We start from the raw sequence: 17,623 nt of genomic DNA on the forward strand, positions 1-17,623 counted from the left end.
TCTATTTTAATTCAATATTTATTTCAACTTTATCTTCATAATAATACATGTCAATAGCACCTTAAATTTTAATCAAATTATAACTTCACAGAACTATTTATGTCTCTAAGTAGACCTTGCTACCACTGGCCAGATTTTTTGCGTTGTCTAGGCGCTGGATCAAGACTAAAAGTAGTTTCCAAGGGGGGAATAACCTAGTGGATTTTTAATATCGCCAGCTTAAAACTGATATGGAAAAAAACAACAACAACAGAAATAATAGATTTATATCGCCAGATTATAACTGATAGGAAGAGAATAAGAATAAAACATATAGAAATGCATTGATGCATTTTAAGGTAATAGTTTTTGTTACCTTTTTCAATCTTATAAATTTTATCAGAGTGTACTAAGTCAGGTACAATGCACAGTTAGATACCAAAGTATTGTGCACCTTAATGTGGTTGTCATGGCCGGGGGTGTCAGTGGGGATAAGCTTCCATTGTATATAAAATACTCCTAAAGGCAAGCGTCTCAGATAGCCTCTGACAACCAAGTCCAGCACCTGGCCTTCTCGTGTGGCTTAGATACTAAGCCCGGCAAAACTGCTCTTACTAACAGGTGAAGGCGGATACTTGGCGCCACAAAACCGGGAGCTTCGGGTAGATGGAGCTCGTCAGCCTAGTTAGGCAATTCATCTAGGGGTACTGTGATTTCAAACCCACGCTGCATTGCGGTAACAACCTCAAGGAATAATCAGGAGTGAAGCCCCTTAGGCGTTGGGAGTATAAACCGTGAAATTTCCTCCAGCAGCTTCTGCAACTATGTTGGTGCCAAATGTAACTCGAAGCGTTCTTTTGGATCTCATCAGCAAGGTTGAGAGAGGGACCATGACGCATGAACAGAATAGTACACTATTTTGGGTTATAGTGATTTTCAGAATTTTAAGTTTTATCTTAAAATTGATTTTTGCAAAAGATCAAGACAAATATTGTTATAGCTATAAGCAAGAGTAATACATCTTTTTAGAATATAATGTAAAAGCTCTTTTGTCATGCTACTGTACATATTTAAATATCATTCTCACATAGAAATTCTAAATGCATTTCTTCTTGGATAGTAAAAATTACTTTATTATGAAATAAGTACAGAATTATAAAGACATTTATTTCAAAGCTCTTTATTATCATTGAATAAATTATATTATCTACTCGTAGGAATGAAAAAAAAGTGTGCAGTATAGTTGCTACACAGAAAGACCTACAATTATGTCTAATATTACAGAAAATCATTCTTTACATAACAATGATTTTTAATAATAAAAAACTGCATTTAAATATTACATAGCATACTAACTATCAGTACCTAAAACGCAATTAAACTATTATTTAATACAAAACTATATGATTGAGCTTTTTATAAGCAAAATTGTAGTCAAACTGAATATCCATTTGATTGGATCAATAAAAATTAACTTATCTTAGAATGGACCTCATTCACCAACATTTAGTCACATGATCTTATTGATAAAACAATGAAAAAAACTGTCTCGTGACAACCATCATAAATTAAACATGAGATCGTAAATTATATAGAAGAGATAAAGCACCACGTGGCTAAATGTTGTTTGTTTACAATTGGTGAATGAGGTCCATTGAAAACTATCTAAGATTCATAATGCCCCCCATAATGAAGAATTACAGAAATAGTTAAGACTAACATAAGCCTAACAATAAAATGTATAGTTCTTATTTAATTAACTTTCTTGACATTATTATAATTAAGCCACATAAGAAAACATATGTAAATTGTCACTAGCTTTAACAAAGCTTCGTTGATGTCTTTGTTGATTTGTGGAGAGGTATCAATCTTGGCTAGTATGCTGAAAAAAATTTGAAAAGAATATTTATTAAACTGCTTTATAAATAAACTAAATCCATAACATATATAAAAATAAAAAGTATGTAATACATATATCAAGATCTAAAAAAAAAAATAATTGAAAACTAAGGGCTTAATTAAATGACATTATAATATTTTGTTACTCGCCAGCATTGATTATTTCAACCAAACAATTGAAATAGCCTTATTTTTAACTTTTCACAATTTCTTTTTAATTAAGGGCCACCAAATTCACCTTGCCTATGGCATCCAATCCCCAAAGGCCAGCACTGCCAGCACAATGGCCATATGCAAATACTTTTCCCCAACTAATGTCAGGTACCCATTAGAGTTGGGTGGGTTACTCCGAGGCGCCCTTTTAATTCCTGAATTAAAAAAAAAATTCTAACCTTTGCTAGAGACCATAGTCTTGAGTAAACTGAGAAATAAGATGAGATTGTCTAGATGACTAACAAGATCTAGTGACAATCTAGTCTAGAGTCTATTGAAAAATATAGAAATAGAATATATTATTTAGCTTTAGATCTAGAATCTAAAATTATTATAAACTCTAATCAAGATTGACTAGATCATGATAGATGAGTAGAGATCTAAATTTATGTTCTCTATGTTAGATAATAGTTTTTGCATCCATTTTTTGGTATACACTTCTTTCACCTACTAACTAGATGATTAGGTGGCTGAAGGTTACAACATCATAAAGACTGGGGTTTTGAATTCCAGGATATTTATGATAATTCCAAGTCAACCCAACTCTAATGGGTACCTAAGATCAGTTGAGGAAAAGATAGGTTAAGATAATACCTTAATAACATTCAGTAATAGTAAATAATTACCTGATGCATGGCTAGTCCAGCTTTCTCTGGAAATGTTCCAGCCCAGTGCACACATCTTCACAATGAATCTAATTACTGCAAAATAAAAGGTAAACTTGCATCATGTGAAATAAAAAATAATTAAATTTTTATTCAACCAGTGTCAATATGAAAAGTCATCACAAAAAAGCAAATTTGGATTATAATAGCTAAAGCAAAAAAATAAAAATAAAATCTAAATAACCTAAAAAAGATAAAATATAAGTTTGATTCTGAAAGGCCATAACAAAATAATACAAGATAATTCCAGACAGCCACTACAAATAACACAAAAGTCGATTCCAAGCAGTCATAAAGAAAAGTTATCAAGTAGATTCCAAATATTAACTGCCAAAAAATAATCAAGTTAATTCTAAATAACAACAAACAAACAAACAAAAAAATGCAAAAGTCTGATTCTAAACAGCCATCACAAAAAAAAAGCAATTAATTTAAACAACCACTACGAAAAACACCATATCAGACATTGATCATAAAAACACACAAATCCGATGAAGAGCTTAAGTAATATACACATGTCTGATTCCAAACAGCCATCTCCAAAGAAGAAAATGTCAATTCATTCAGCTACTAAAAAAAGCACATGATTCTTTAAAAAAAAAAAAAAAAAAAAATCCGCTACTGAACAATGATCACAAAAAACACACAAGTCTAATTTCAAACAGAGCTCATAAAAAGCCATCACAAAAAAAAAAGCCCACAAGTCTAATGCAGAACATTGATCACAAAAATGCACAAGTCCAATTTAAAACATTGATAAAAGAAAAACTAACAAATCTGATAAAGAACATCAATTAAAAAAACACATGTCCAAACTGCCATCAATAAAGACCCAAATGTCAATTCAATCAGCCACTACTAAAAAAAGCAGTTGATTTAAAAAAAAACAAAACAAGTCTTATGCCGAACATTGATCACAAAAAAACCCCACCAAGTCCAGTTTCGAACTCCACACCGATCTTAAAAAGGAGGCATAAGTCAGACTTCTAACAGCCATCACATAAAATAAACAAATAAAAATGCCATTCTAAAAAAACACAAAGTAAATGCACAACTCGGAATGTGAATATCCATCACAGAAAAACACAAGTCTTTTTCAAACAGCCCACACAAAAAATAAGTATGATTAAAAACACCCATCACAAAAATTTTAATAACCACCAAAAAAAATGCGCAAGTCGGATTTATATTAATGATCATAAAAAGACACAAGTCCAATTCTGAACATCAATAACATAATCACACAAGTCCGATTCCAATCAGCCATTACAAAAAAAGGACTATTTCATTCCAAACAGCCATCACGAAAAAAGCAAATTTCTTTTCAAACAGCCACTATACAAAACACGTTGATTCTAAACAAAAAAAAAAAAAAAAAAAAACACAAGTCAGATGTCGAACATCAGTTACAAAAATTTTTTTAAAAATGTCCATTCTAAATAACCATAAAATGAATGCACTAGTTTGATTCCAAACAGCAATCACAAAAAAGCATATGTCGATTCAAACAGCGACTACGAAAAACTTGAATGCCAATTCTAAATAACCACATAAAATTTTTTTTTAAATGTACAAGTTCTATTCCGAGCATTAATCACAAAAATGACAAGTAAGAATCAAACAGCTACAGCCATTGCAAGTCGATTCCAAATAGCCAACATAAAAAAAAAAAAAAATTTAAAAAAAGGAAGTTGTTGCTAAATAATACACACAAAATGGACAAGTCCGATTCAAAATAACTGGTTAACAAAACTAATCCCAAGTCGATTCTAAACAGCCTCAATATTAACATGCCAGATTAAAAATAGCCACCAAAAAAATGCACAGATTAAAAAAAGCGGCACAACAAAAACAAAGCTCCAAATCAAAATAGCAACACAATACAAAATGCAATTTCGAAAATAGTTTAATTCCACAATTTAAATTACTTTAGTATTTATGAAATGATCACCATGACTACAAAATATTTTACAAAATACATTATTTTCTTACCTTTACCTAATCTGTTGAACCATTGGGGCACCACACAAGTTCTGTCAACCATCCTTCTTTATTCCTCTCTTTACTTGGCCTTGGATAAAACTTCATTTAATGTCAGACCTGCCAATTCTTTGAAGCCTTCCCATTGCTCTGTCTTTCTTTCATTCTTCCTTCTGGAACTCTATGGTAAAAGGACCATAATCCTGGTTTTATTTTCTTGAAAAGGGAATATAGAAATTAAGCCGCTTCTTAAAAAAATTAAATTTCATTTCTACTTTAAAAAAAACAACAAAATTAAGCTACAAGTTTATTACCCTTGTTATAATGTAATTATAACCATAGCTAGAAAATGTTTTACAAATACTTTAAATTCTTACCATTACCTATCAATCAGTCTGTTGAACCATGGGGGCACCACACAAGATCTGTCAACAGCCCTTCTATATTCCTCTCTGTACTTAGCCCTGGATAAACCATTTCATGGCAGACCTGCCCATTCTTTGATGTCTTCACATTGCTCTCTTGTCTTTCATTCTTCATCCTGGAACTCAATGGTGAAAGGAGCATAACCCTGGTATTATTTTCTGGAAATAAAAAAAGACTGATTAAGTCCCTTTATGTAATTAACACCATTTTTTTACAAAATACATTAAATTCTTACCATTACCTATCAATCAGTCTGTTGAACCTTGGGGGCACCACACAAGATCTGTCAACAGCCCTTCTATATTCCTCTCTGTACTTAGCCCTGGATAAACCATTTCATGGCAGACCTGTCCATTCTTTGATGTCTTCCCATCTCTCTGTCTTCCTTCTCTGTACACAAATGGGGAAAAATGGACCATAATTCTTAAAAAAGAAATTTAAAATCATTAAATAAAATTTAATTTAATTTCTAATTATCAATAAAATATCTTACCAGAATGCTAGCCACACTTTCTAAAATTATGACCAGTGCCTTATTTAAATCTTGAATTATATTTCTAGTCTAGGAGTTCCAATCAATTTTGTTGTATACAAAGGCCATGATACTGATTATAGGAATATGCCAGATGTCTGTTTCAGCATCTGAGTAAATAAATTAATGAAACTCCTATGACTCTAAGTTAGGGTAATGTCATCTTTCATATCTGTATTTAAAAAAAAAAAAAAAAAAAAAAAAAAAAAACTGGACATACATTCCTCATAATCAGTTCCCATCCTGTTTGTCATTTAAATATTTTGGACATTCCTTTTACATTCCAGCCAAGATCTCGCAGCGGACAGTAGAATATGGCAGTTTAAACTTCAGATCATTGTGTCAACTGTCTCGTGCAAACCACAAAACCAGGCAGTTTAATCAAGATCCACCTAAGAATGAAAAATACTATAAGATACAATTTCACATTACATCTAGAAAAGGATAGCTATATTTAACTTGATCTAGTAGAAGATGTACAACTATCATACCCATATAATGTAGATTAACAAACTGATTCAAGATAAATACTATTAAGCCAATCCTACACCCATACTACTTGTATACATAAAATTGGGTGGATCTAGAATTTTAGATCTAGATAGACTAGATTCTTATTAAAATTCTAGATCTTTTCTATTAAGTAATAAAAATCTTTAAAATGTATTTTAATATGGATGAAGTTTAACAGAAATGATTGGAAAATAGTCGATGCCAACGCAGAGGCTCTTGTTCTCGTATGAGCCATAGTTGTCTATTGACTGAAGGTGGTGGAGATAATTCAACAAGATGATTTACAATGTAATTCAAGAGATCTGTCTAGGTTAGTTCATTATTTTTCTTGAAGATTTCTATGATCAAGTCTAGATTTTCTAGATCTAGCATCATATACAATAATTTCTAGAGATCTAGTGCTAAGTCCTATACATATGGGATCTAGATCTAATCAAGATCTATCTAAAATCAGAATAAAAAATATGGAATGTCACACTAGATTTAGAATAGAATAGCAAAGTTTTACCAATATCTAGATTTTTAGTCCAGTAAATCAACTTATATAGATCAAGATATAAATTAAATTCACCTTTATCTATCCCTTAGTCTGTTGGACTGTTAAGGCACCACACAAGGTTTGTCGACCATTCTTTTCCTCACCGTCTTTTGAATGACTAATTCCTGAGAATAGTAAACCGTTATTGTTAAAGAATATACAGGTAATCAGTGCTTTTTTGTAAAGAAATAGGTGCCGGAGCTCAGTGATGGATTGCCTTTTAACAACTAATAAATAAATAATAAACTTTAAAATACAAAAGTAACTTTTTCGCTGCATTGAAAAAAGTGCCGGTACACTGTACCAGTGCTTACTGTAATGCTGCTGACCTGAAAAATTGTAGTTAAACTAAATAATACAGTAATATTAAGCCCATACTAATTAGTCTTAGATATATAGATCTAGAAATTATATTGAAATTGTGTAGATCTAGTCCAGTGATGCCCAACCTAATTTTACCCGCGGGTCATTATAATTTCCAACACTCATCTCGCGGGCCACATGAACGAAAAGTTATAAAAATAAAATAAAATTGTTCTGAAACTATTTTGGTAGAAACCTATGGATTTGACACTTAATTATTAGGTTATTTGACAATTATATTTTTTTATGCGTCAGACAATAGGTTACATTCTCTACTTAAATGTGAGCAACACTGGCTCATGTTGTGGTCTCTTTTTGATAAATATCCTCCAATATCTAAGCATAGTATTTAACAATTTTTTATTCGCGACTCAAACCAAGAATGCCACCATATTTATTTTATAATGCCGTTTTTAAGTTGTTTTATTAAACAGCCACACTTTCTTTACAAAATAAATATGTTGGCTTATTATCATGTTCAACAAAAAAAAAAAAAAAGTAAAGATCTGCTAACTTGTCCTGGTAGATTCTACATTCAGAGTCCCATTTCATAAACACACAAATGTTAAAGTTCATGGTACCAATCCATGAGAGAAAAAAGTGAGGGCCCAAACGTAGGTAAAGATACATTTTTTCAACCTTTTTTTTTTTTTTTTGTTTGGAAGGTAGATTTCTACACATAGTGCCGACGTTTCGGCGGGCCGGATGGAACCACGTTGCGGGCCGCATCTGGCCCGGGGGCCGTAGTTTGGGCATCACTGATCTAGTCAATCTAGATTTCAAAGCAAAGAAAACAGAAGAACTGTGGACCATAAGGCAAAGACGATAGGATCGACATGGACCAAGCTGAAGAAATCCAGAATATTTATTGAAAATTTTTAGTTAGATCTAGACTAATAATCTAGAATACTAGGACTATAGTAATCTATACATTCTTTTCTAGACTCTACTAGACAAACTCTAATGATGATTCTAATATTAAGTATGTAGATCTAGAGCAGTGGTTCCCAAACTTTTTTGTCTCGTAGACCCCTTGCCATGTTTTCTGCTTTTCGGTAGAACCCCTGCCTAACTTATATTTTTTTTTTTTTGTATTTTTTTTTTTTAGATAAATTTTTTTTAATTTTTATTTTTATTTTTTTTTTATTTTTTTTTTGATAATTTTTTTTTTTTTTTTTTAATTTTTTTTTTTTCGAGAATTGACTATCCAGGTACTGACTTCACTGTAGACCAGTGGTTCCCAAACTTTTATAAAAAAAATTTTATAATTTTTAAAAAAAATTTTTTTTTTATTTTTTTTTTTTTCCGAGAATTGACTATCTTGGGACTGACTCCACTGTAGACCAGTGGTTCCCAAAATTTTAGTAAAATTTTTTTTTTTTTTTTTTTTAATGTTTTTTTTTTAGATAATTTTTTTTTTTTTTAATTTTTTTAGATAAATTTTGTTTTAAAATTTATTTTTTTTAAATTTTTTTAGATAAATTTTGTTTTAAATTTTTTTTTTTCTTTCGAGAATTCACTATCCCAAACTGACTTCACTGTAGACCAGTGGTTCCCAAACATTTAGTAAAATTTTTTTTTTTTTTCAAAATTTTTTTTTTTTTTTTTTTTATTTTTTTTTTTTTTTCAAAATTTTTTTTTTTTTTTAATTTTTTTTTTTTTTTTTTTTTTTTTTTTTTTTTGATTTTTTTTTTTTTTTTTTAATTTTTTTTTTTTTTAATTTTTTTTTTTTTTAATTTTTTTTTTTTTTTTTTTTTTTTAATTTTTTTTTTTTTTGATTTTTTTTTTTTTTTTTTTTTAATTTTTTTTTTTTTTAATTTTTTTTTTTTTTTTTTTTTAATTTTTTTTTTTTTTAATTTTTTAATTTTTTTTTTTTTTTTTTTTTTTTTTTTTTTTTAATTTTTTTTTTTTTTGATTTTTTTTTTTTAAGATAAATTTCTTTTTTTTTTTAGATAATTTTTTTTTTTTTTTTTATTTTTTTAGATAAATTTTGTTTTAAATTTTTTTTTTTTTTTTTTTTTTGAGAATTCACTATCGCGGGACCGATTTCACTGTAGACCAGTGGTTCCCAAACTTTTTTGTTTCGTAGACCCCTTGCCATGTTTTCTGCTTTTTGGTAGACCCCCTGCTTAACTTATATTGCTTTTTTTTTTGCAATTTATTTGAAAACTAATTTCTAATTTTAGTTAGTTGAAGAGTAAAATGCAATTTAAAAATACATATAAAGTATTAAATAATAACTCATTTTTATTGATAAAATTCAAATTTAACCAATTTAATATGTATTGCTGGAATCATCAAACACACTGGAAATGTTTTTTTACCCAGGCTTATCATCTGTTCCTATGGATGTCATGTTTCATACATTCTATAAAGAAGACATTCAAACAATAAATATTAATTAATTAATTTGTTTTAAGTATCATTGTAAAAGTTTTCACAAAGAGTTTCTCGTGTATCTTTCACGTGTCCGCCGAACTGTTTTCACTTAAGGGGAAGGAACGAAGGCCAGTAACTGGCCCCTTAGCCAGTAGGCTTCAAGCAGGAAGAGCTCATTAGCCACATAGCAGAAGGAAAACTGAATTTAAAAATCTGCTGCCTTGCAACTATTCCCAAACATGGGAAAGCTGTCGTGGGTCAACCCTGAGGAAAAATAAGGAGCTGGCAACCCCTAGGCAGTTTACAGCACACAGCGCTACACCCCATCAGAGCCTGTGACGCCACTGGTTCCAAAATGATCCCAAACTGTATATATTTCCTTTGCAAAGAATCACATAAGAAGCTTTTAATTTGATAACTCATGCCACCGATGTGCCCTTGAACTGTATTTTTGTTTAAAGAAATTCTTTTAATAATATCAGATGTAGGTGTGTGTAAAACAGTTTTCACAACTACAACGGCTGGTAAAATCAATGTTTTACCTATGTTTCCATATTTTGCTATAAGTAAAGAGATATTGTAAGATGCTCACAAACCAACATCTTCTCTATTTATATATGATGTTGAAGTGAGATTGTGTGGGTCTATTCTTAACTTTATCTTTGAGTGCTAGAAAATTTTTAAATCTTTATCTATTTTGTCAGGGTGACATTGTCTCAGATGATCCTCTAGCAATTGGTTTCGTATCTACCCATTCTTTCATGTCTTCACATTGCTCTCTGTCTTTCATTCTTCATCCTGCAACTCAATGGTCAAAGGAAGATAACCCTGGTATTATTTTCTGGAAATAAAAAAAGACTGATTAAGTCCCTTAATGTAATTAACACCATTTTTTTACAAAATACATTAAATTCTTACCATTACCTATCAATCAGTCTGTTGAACCATGGGGGCACCACACAAGATCTGTCAACAGCCCTTCTATATTCCTCTCTGTACTTAGCCCTGGATAAACCATTTCATGGCAGATCTGCCCATTCTTTCATGTCTTCACATTGCTCTCTGTCTTTCATTCTTCATCCTGGAACTCAATGGTCAAAGGAGCATAGCCCTGGTATTATTTTCTGGAAATAAAAAAAGACTGATTAAGTCCCTTAATGTAATTAACACAAATTTTTTTTAAAAATACATTAAATTCTTACCATTACCAATCAATTAGTCTGTTGAACCATGGGGGCACCACACAAGATCTGTCAACAGCCCTTCTATATTCCTCTCTGTACTTAGCCTTGGATAAACCATTTCTTGGCAGACCTGCCCATTCTTTGATGTCTTTCCATCTCTCTGTCTTCCTTCTTTGTACACAAATGGGGAAAAAATGGACCATAATTCTTAAAAAAGAAATTTAATATCATTAAATAAAATTTAATTTAATTTCTAATTATTAATAAAATATCTTACCAGAATGCTAGCCACACTTTCTAAAACTATGACCAGTGCCTTATTTAAATCTTGAATTATATTTCTAGTCTAGGAGTTCCAATCAATTTTGTTGTATACAAAGGCCATGATACTGATTATAGGAATATGCCAGATGTCTGTTTCAGCATCTGAGTAAATAAATTAATGAAACTCCTATGACTCTAAGATAGGGTAATGTCATCTTTCATATCTGTATTTAAAAAAAAAACAAAAAAAAACAAAAAAAAACTGGACATACATTCCTCATTATCAGTTCCCATCCTGTTTGTCATTTAAATATTTTGGACATTCCTTTTACATTCCAGCCAAGATCTCGCAGCGGACAGTAGAATATGGCAGTTTAAACTTCAGATCTATGTGTCAACGGTCTCGTGCAAACCACAAAACCAGGCAGTTTAATCAAGATCCACCTTAGAATGAAAAATACTATAAGATACAATTTCACATTACATCTAGAAAAGGATAGCTATATTTAACTTGATCTAGTAGAAGATGTACAACTATCATACCCATATAATGTAGATTAACAAACTGATTCAAGATAAATACTATTAAGCCAATCCTACACCCATACTACTTGTATACATAAAATTGGGTGGATCTAGAATTTTAGATCTAGATAGACTAGATTCTTATTAAAATTCTAGATCTTTTCTATTAAGTAATAAAAATCTTTAAAATGTATTTTAATATGGATGAAGTTTAACAGAAATGATTGGAAAATAGTCGATGCCAACGCAGAGGCTCTTGTTCTCGTATGAGCCATAGTTGTCTATTGACTGAAGGTGGTGGAGATAATTCAACAAGATGATTTACAATGTAATTCAAGAGATCTGTCTAGGTTAGTTCATTATTTTTCTTGAAGATTTCTATGATCAAGTCTAGATTTTCTAGATCTAGCATCATATACAATAATTTCTAGAGATCTAGTGCTAAGTCCTATACATATGGGATCTAGATCTAATCAAGATCTATCTAAAATCAGAATAAAAAATATGGAATGTCACACTAGATTTAGAATAGAATAGCAAAGTTTTACCAATATCTAGATTTTTAGTCCAGTAAATCAACTTATATAGATCAAGATATAAATTAAATTCACCTTTATCTATCCCTTAGTCTGTTGGACTGTTAAGGCACCACACAAGGTTTGTCGACCATTCTTTTCCTCACCGTCTTTTGAATGACTAATTCCTGAGAATAGTAAACCGTTATTGTTAAAGAATATACAGGTAATCAGTGCTTTTTTGTAAAGAAATAGGTGCTGGAGCTCAGTGATGGATTGCCTTTTAACAACTAAAAAATAAATAATAAACTTTAAAATACAAAAGTAACTTTTTCGCTGCATTGAAAAAAGTGCCGGTACGCTGTACCAGTGCTTACTGTAATGCTGCTGACCTGAAAAATTGTAGTTAAACTAAATAATACAGTAATATTAAGCCCATACTAATTAGTCTTAGATATATAGATCTAGAAATTATATTGAAATTGTGTAGATCTAGTCCAGTGATGCCCAACCTAAATTTACCCGCGGGTCATTATAATTTCCAACACTCATCTCGCGGGCCACATGAACGAAAAGTTATAAAAATAAAATAAAATTGTTCTGAAACTATTTTGGTAGAAACCTATGGATTTGACACTTAATTATTAGGTTATTTGACAATTATATTTTTTTACGCGTCAGACAATAGGTTACATTCTCTACTTAAATGTGAGCAACACTGGCTCATGTTGTGGTCTCTTTTTGATAAATATCCTCCAATATCTAAGCATAGTATTTAACAATTTTTTATTCGCGACTCAAACCAAGAATGCCACCATATTTATTTTATAATGCCGTTTTTAAGTTGTTTTATTAAACAGCCACACTTTCTTTACAAAATAAATATGTTGGCTTATTATCATGTTCAACAAAAAAAAAAAAAAAGTAAAGATCTGCTAACTTGTCCTGGTAGATTCTACATTCAGAGTCCCATTTCATAAACACACAAATGTTAAAGTTCATGGTACCAATCCATGAGAGAAAAAAGTGAGGGCCCAAACGTAGGTAAAGATACATTTTTTCAACCTTTTTTTTTTTTTTTTTGTTTGGAAGGTAGATTTCTACACATAGTGCCGACGTTTCGGCGGGCCGGATGGAACCACGTTGCGGGCCGCATCTGGCCCGGGGGCCGTAGTTTGGGCATCACTGATCTAGTCAATCTAGATTTCAAAGCAAAGAAAACAGAAGAACTGTGGACCATAAGGCAAAGACGATAGGATCGACATGGACCAAGCTGAAGAAATCCAGAATATTTATTGAAAATTTTTAGTTAGATCTAGACTAATAATCTAGAATACTAGGACTATAGTAATCTATACATTCTTTTCTAGACTCTACTAGACAAACTCTAATGATGATTCTAATATTAAATATGTAGATCTAGAGCAGTGGTTCCCAAACTTTTTTGTCTCGTAGACCCATTGCCATGTTTTCTGCTTTTCGGTAAAACCCCTGCTTAACTTATATTTTTTTTTTTTGTATTTTTTTTTTTTAGATAAATTTTTTTAAATTTTTATTTTTATTTTTTTTTTATTTTTTTTTAGATAATTTTTTTTTTTTTTTTTTAATTTTTTTTTTTTTCGAGAATTGACTATCCAGGTACTGACTTCACTGTAGACCAGTGGTTCCCAAACTTTTATAAAAAAAATTTTATAATTTAAAAAAAAATTTTTTTTTTTTATTTTTTTTTTTTCCGAGAATTGACTATCTTGGGACTGACTTCACTGTAGACCAGTGGTTCCAAAATTTTAGTAAAATTTTTTTTTTTTTTAATTTTTTTTTTTTTGAAAATTTTTTTTTTTTTAAATATTTTTTTTTTTTAATTTTTTTTTTTTTTGATTTTTTTTTTTTTTTTTTTTTTTTTAATTTTTTTTTTTTTTGATTTTTTTTTTTTTTTTTTTTTTTTTTTTTTTTTTTTTTTTTAGATAAATTTCTTTTTTTTTTTAGATAATTTTTTTTTTTTTTTTTAATTTTTTTAGATAAATTTTGTTTTAAATTTTTTTTTTTTTTTTTTTTTTTTGAGAATTCACTATCGCGGGACCGATTTCACTGTAGACCAGTGGTTCCCAAACTTTTTTGTTTCGTAGACCCCTTGCCATGTTTTCTGCTTTTTGGTAGACCCCCTGCTTAACTTATATTGCTTTTTTTTTTGCAATTTATTTGAAAACTAATTTCTAATTTTAGTTAGTTGAAGAGTAAAATGCAATTTAAAAATACATATAAAGTATTAAATAATAACTCAATTTTATTGATAAAATTCAAATTTAACCAATTTAATATGTATTGCTGGAATCATCAAACACACTGGAAATGTTTTTTTACCCAGGCTTATCATCTGTTCCTATGGATGTCATGTTTCATACATTCTATAAAGAAGACATTCAAACAATAAATATTAATTAATTAATTTGTTTTAAGTATCATTGTAAAAGTTTTCACAAAGAGTTTCTCGTGTATCTTTCACGTGTCCGCCGAACTGTTTTCACTTAAGGGGAAGGGACGAAGGCCAGTAACTGGCCCCTTAGCCAGTAGGCTTCAAGCAGGAAGAGCTCATTAGCCACATAGCAGAAGGAAAACTGAATTTAAAAATCTGCTGCCTTGCAACTATTTCCAAACATGGGAAAGCTGTCGTGGGTCAACCCTGAGGAAAAATAAGGAGCTGGCAACCCCTAGGCAGTTTACAGCACACAGCGCTACACCCCATCAGAGCCTGTGACGCCACTGGTTCCAAACTGATCCCAAACTGTATATATTTCCTTTGCAAAGAATCACATAAGAAGCTTTTAATTTGATAACTCATGCCACCGATGTGCCCTTGAACTGTATTTTTGTTTAAAGAAATTCTTTTAATAATATCAGATGTAGGTGTGTGTAAAACAGTTTTCACAACTACAACGGCTGGTAAAATCAATGTTTTACCTATGTTTCCATATTTTGCTATAAGTAAAGAGATATTGTAAGATGCTCACAAACCAACATCTTCTCTATTTATATATGATGTTGAAGTGAGATTGTGTGGGTCTATTCTTAACTTTATCTTTGAGTGCTAGAAAATTTTTAAATCTTTATCTATTTTGTCAGGGTGACATTGTCTCAGATGATCCTCTTGCAATTGGTTTCGTATCTACCCATTCTTTCATGTCTTCACATTGCTCTCTGTCTTTCATTCTTCATCCTGGAACTCAATGGTCAAAGGAAGATAACCCTGGTATTATTTTCTGGAAATAAAAAAAGACTGATTAAGTCCCTTAATGTAATTAACACCATTTTTTTACAAAATACATTAAATTCTTACCATTACCTATCAATCAGTCTGTTGAACCATGGGGGCACCACACAAGATCTGTCAACAGCCCTTCTATATTCCTTTCTGTACTTAGCCCTGGATAAACCATTTCATGGCAGATCTGCCCATTCTTTGATGTCTTCACATTGCTCACTGTCTTTCATTCTTCATCCTGGAACTCAATGGTCAAAGGAGCATAGCCATGGTATTATTTTCTGGAAATAAAAAAAGACTGATTAAGTCGCTTAATGTAATTAACACAAATTTTTTTTTAAAATACATTAAATTCTTACCATTACCAATCAATTAGTCTGTTGAACCATGGGGGCACCACACAAGATCTGTCAACAGCCCTTCTATATTCCTCTCTGTACTTAGCCTTGGATAAACCATTTCTTGGCAGACCTGCCCATTCTTTGATGTCTTTCCATCTCTCTGTCTTCCTTCTTTGTACACAAATGGGGAAAAAATGGACCATAATTCTTAAAAAAGAAATTTAATATCATTAAATAAAATTTAATTTAATTTCTAATTATTAATAAAATATCTTACCAGAATGCTAGCCACACTTTCTAAAACTATGACCAGTGCCTTATTTAAATCTTGAATTATATTTCTAGTCTAGGAGTTCCAATCAATTTTGTTGTATACAAAGGCCATGATACTGATTATAGGAATATGCCAGATGTCTGTTTCAGCATCTGAGTAAATAAATTAATGAAACTCCTATGACTCTAAGTTAGGGTAATGTCATCTTTCATATCTGTATTTAAAAAAAAAACAAAAAAAAAATGGACATACATTCCTCATTATCAGTTCCCATCCTGTTTGTCATTTAAATATTTTGGACATTCCTTTTACATTCCAGCCAAGATCTTGCAGCGGACAGTAGAAAATGGCAGTTTGAACTTCAGATCATTGTGTCAACCGTCTCGTGCAAACCACAAAACCAGGCAGTGTAATCAAGATCTACCTAAGAATGAAAAATACTATCAGATACAATTTCACATTTTATCTAGAAAAGGATAGCTATATTTAACTTGATCTAGTAGAAGATGTACAACTATCATACCCATATAATGTAGATTAACAAACTGATTCAAGATAAATACTATTATCTTCTTATCTTATATAATACAGACGTTACTTCAAAAAAGAAGATGATTACGTCCTACGCGTCAAACATTTAGTCATGCATATTAACCAATGACTTAAATTCTGCCAAGTCACTGGTTTTCCTGGCTAGCTCATTCCATGCTCTAATAGCACTAGGGAAGAAGGAGTATTTGTACAAATTTGTCCTAGCATATGGGACAAGGAATGTGCCTGTATCTTTGTGTCTTTCAGAGTATTTTATTAAATTTTGTTTTTGTATTTGAAGATTATGGTTCAGTGTTTTATGTATGATTGCTACTTTACTTTTGAGCCTTCTGTCCTGAAGACTTTCTAAATTTAGTGATTTTTTTAAAGGTGTTACTCTAGTCAAATGTGAATATTCGTTTGTTATGAATCGCACTGCTCTATTTTGTGTCTGTTCTAGTTTCTTAATGTTTTCTTGAGTTGAGGGGTCCCAAACGGAGGATGCATATTCTATTATTGGCCTAACCAAAGTTTTTAGTTTTATGTTCTTATTTGATTTATAGAAATTTCTTTTAATAAATCCTAATGCTTTGTTTGATTTTTTTGTAGTTTCATCAATATGTGGATTCCATGACAGTTTTTCATTTATTATAACACCTAGGTATTTTGCGTTTTTAGTCTGTGTTACTGGTTTGCCATGAATAAGATAAGTGGAATTAATTTGTTTTAGTTTTTTTGTTACTCTTAACAACTGACATTTTTCTGGGTGGAAAGACATGCTCCAATTTGATTCCCATTTCTGTAATTCATCTAATTCTCTTTGTAAAATATCTGTGTCTTGTGTTGTTTTTATTGTTCTATATATTATGCAATCGTCTGCAAATAATCTGACTTTTGTTCCTGAAGTAATGCAATTTGGTAAATCATTTATGTAAATTAAAAATAGTAGTGGACCCAAGACTGTTCCTTGAGGTACACCTGAGTTTACTGTTATCGGTGTTGATTTAGAGCCATTTTTTATTACAGTTTGTTCTCTCCCTATCAGAAAGTCCTTAACCACTGATGCAGTGGACCATTAATGCCGAAATATTTTAATTTTTTAAGCAAACTATGGTGGTGAACTTTGTCAAAAGCCTTAGAAAAATCTAGTAAGATAGCATCTATTTGTTCACTATTATATTAAGCCAATCCTACACCCATACTACTTGTATACATAAAATTGGGTGGATCTAGAATTTTAGAT

At 30.7% G+C, this 17,623-nt stretch overlaps 5 long non-coding RNA genes across 5 annotated transcripts; 2 read left to right on the forward strand and 3 right to left on the reverse strand.

The window, feature by feature from the left end:
* Positions 1–1,132: 1,132 nt before the first annotated feature.
* Positions 1,133–4,936, reverse strand: LOC129923348 (uncharacterized). The gene is made up of 3 exons (XR_008775303.1): positions 4,749–4,936; positions 2,718–2,792; positions 1,133–1,861 (listed from the first exon to the last, which is right to left on the reverse strand). It is a non-coding gene; the product is annotated as an uncharacterized LOC129923348 (long non-coding RNA).
* Positions 4,937–5,674: 738 nt separating this feature from the next.
* LOC129923347 (uncharacterized) lies at positions 5,675–6,872 on the reverse strand. Its single transcript, XR_008775302.1, has 3 exons — positions 6,779–6,872; positions 5,915–6,086; positions 5,675–5,804 (listed from the first exon to the last, which is right to left on the reverse strand). It is a non-coding gene; the product is annotated as an uncharacterized LOC129923347 (long non-coding RNA).
* Positions 6,084–11,379, forward strand: LOC129923349 (uncharacterized). The gene is made up of 3 exons (XR_008775304.1): positions 6,084–6,517; positions 6,796–6,908; positions 11,275–11,379. It is a non-coding gene; the product is annotated as an uncharacterized LOC129923349 (long non-coding RNA).
* Positions 9,331–12,165, reverse strand: LOC129923345 (uncharacterized). The gene is made up of 6 exons (XR_008775300.1): positions 12,072–12,165; positions 11,208–11,379; positions 10,949–11,097; positions 10,696–10,842; positions 10,412–10,611; positions 9,331–9,476 (listed from the first exon to the last, which is right to left on the reverse strand). It is a non-coding gene; the product is annotated as an uncharacterized LOC129923345 (long non-coding RNA).
* Positions 11,722–16,296, forward strand: LOC129923350 (uncharacterized). Its single transcript, XR_008775305.1, has 3 exons — positions 11,722–11,810; positions 12,089–12,201; positions 16,169–16,296. It is a non-coding gene; the product is annotated as an uncharacterized LOC129923350 (long non-coding RNA).
* The last annotated feature ends 1,327 nt before the right edge of the window (positions 16,297–17,623 follow it).

Source organism: Biomphalaria glabrata, chromosome 16 (genome assembly GCF_947242115.1).
Source record: "Biomphalaria glabrata chromosome 16, xgBioGlab47.1, whole genome shotgun sequence".
Classification (NCBI taxonomy): domain Eukaryota; kingdom Metazoa; phylum Mollusca; class Gastropoda; family Planorbidae; genus Biomphalaria; species Biomphalaria glabrata.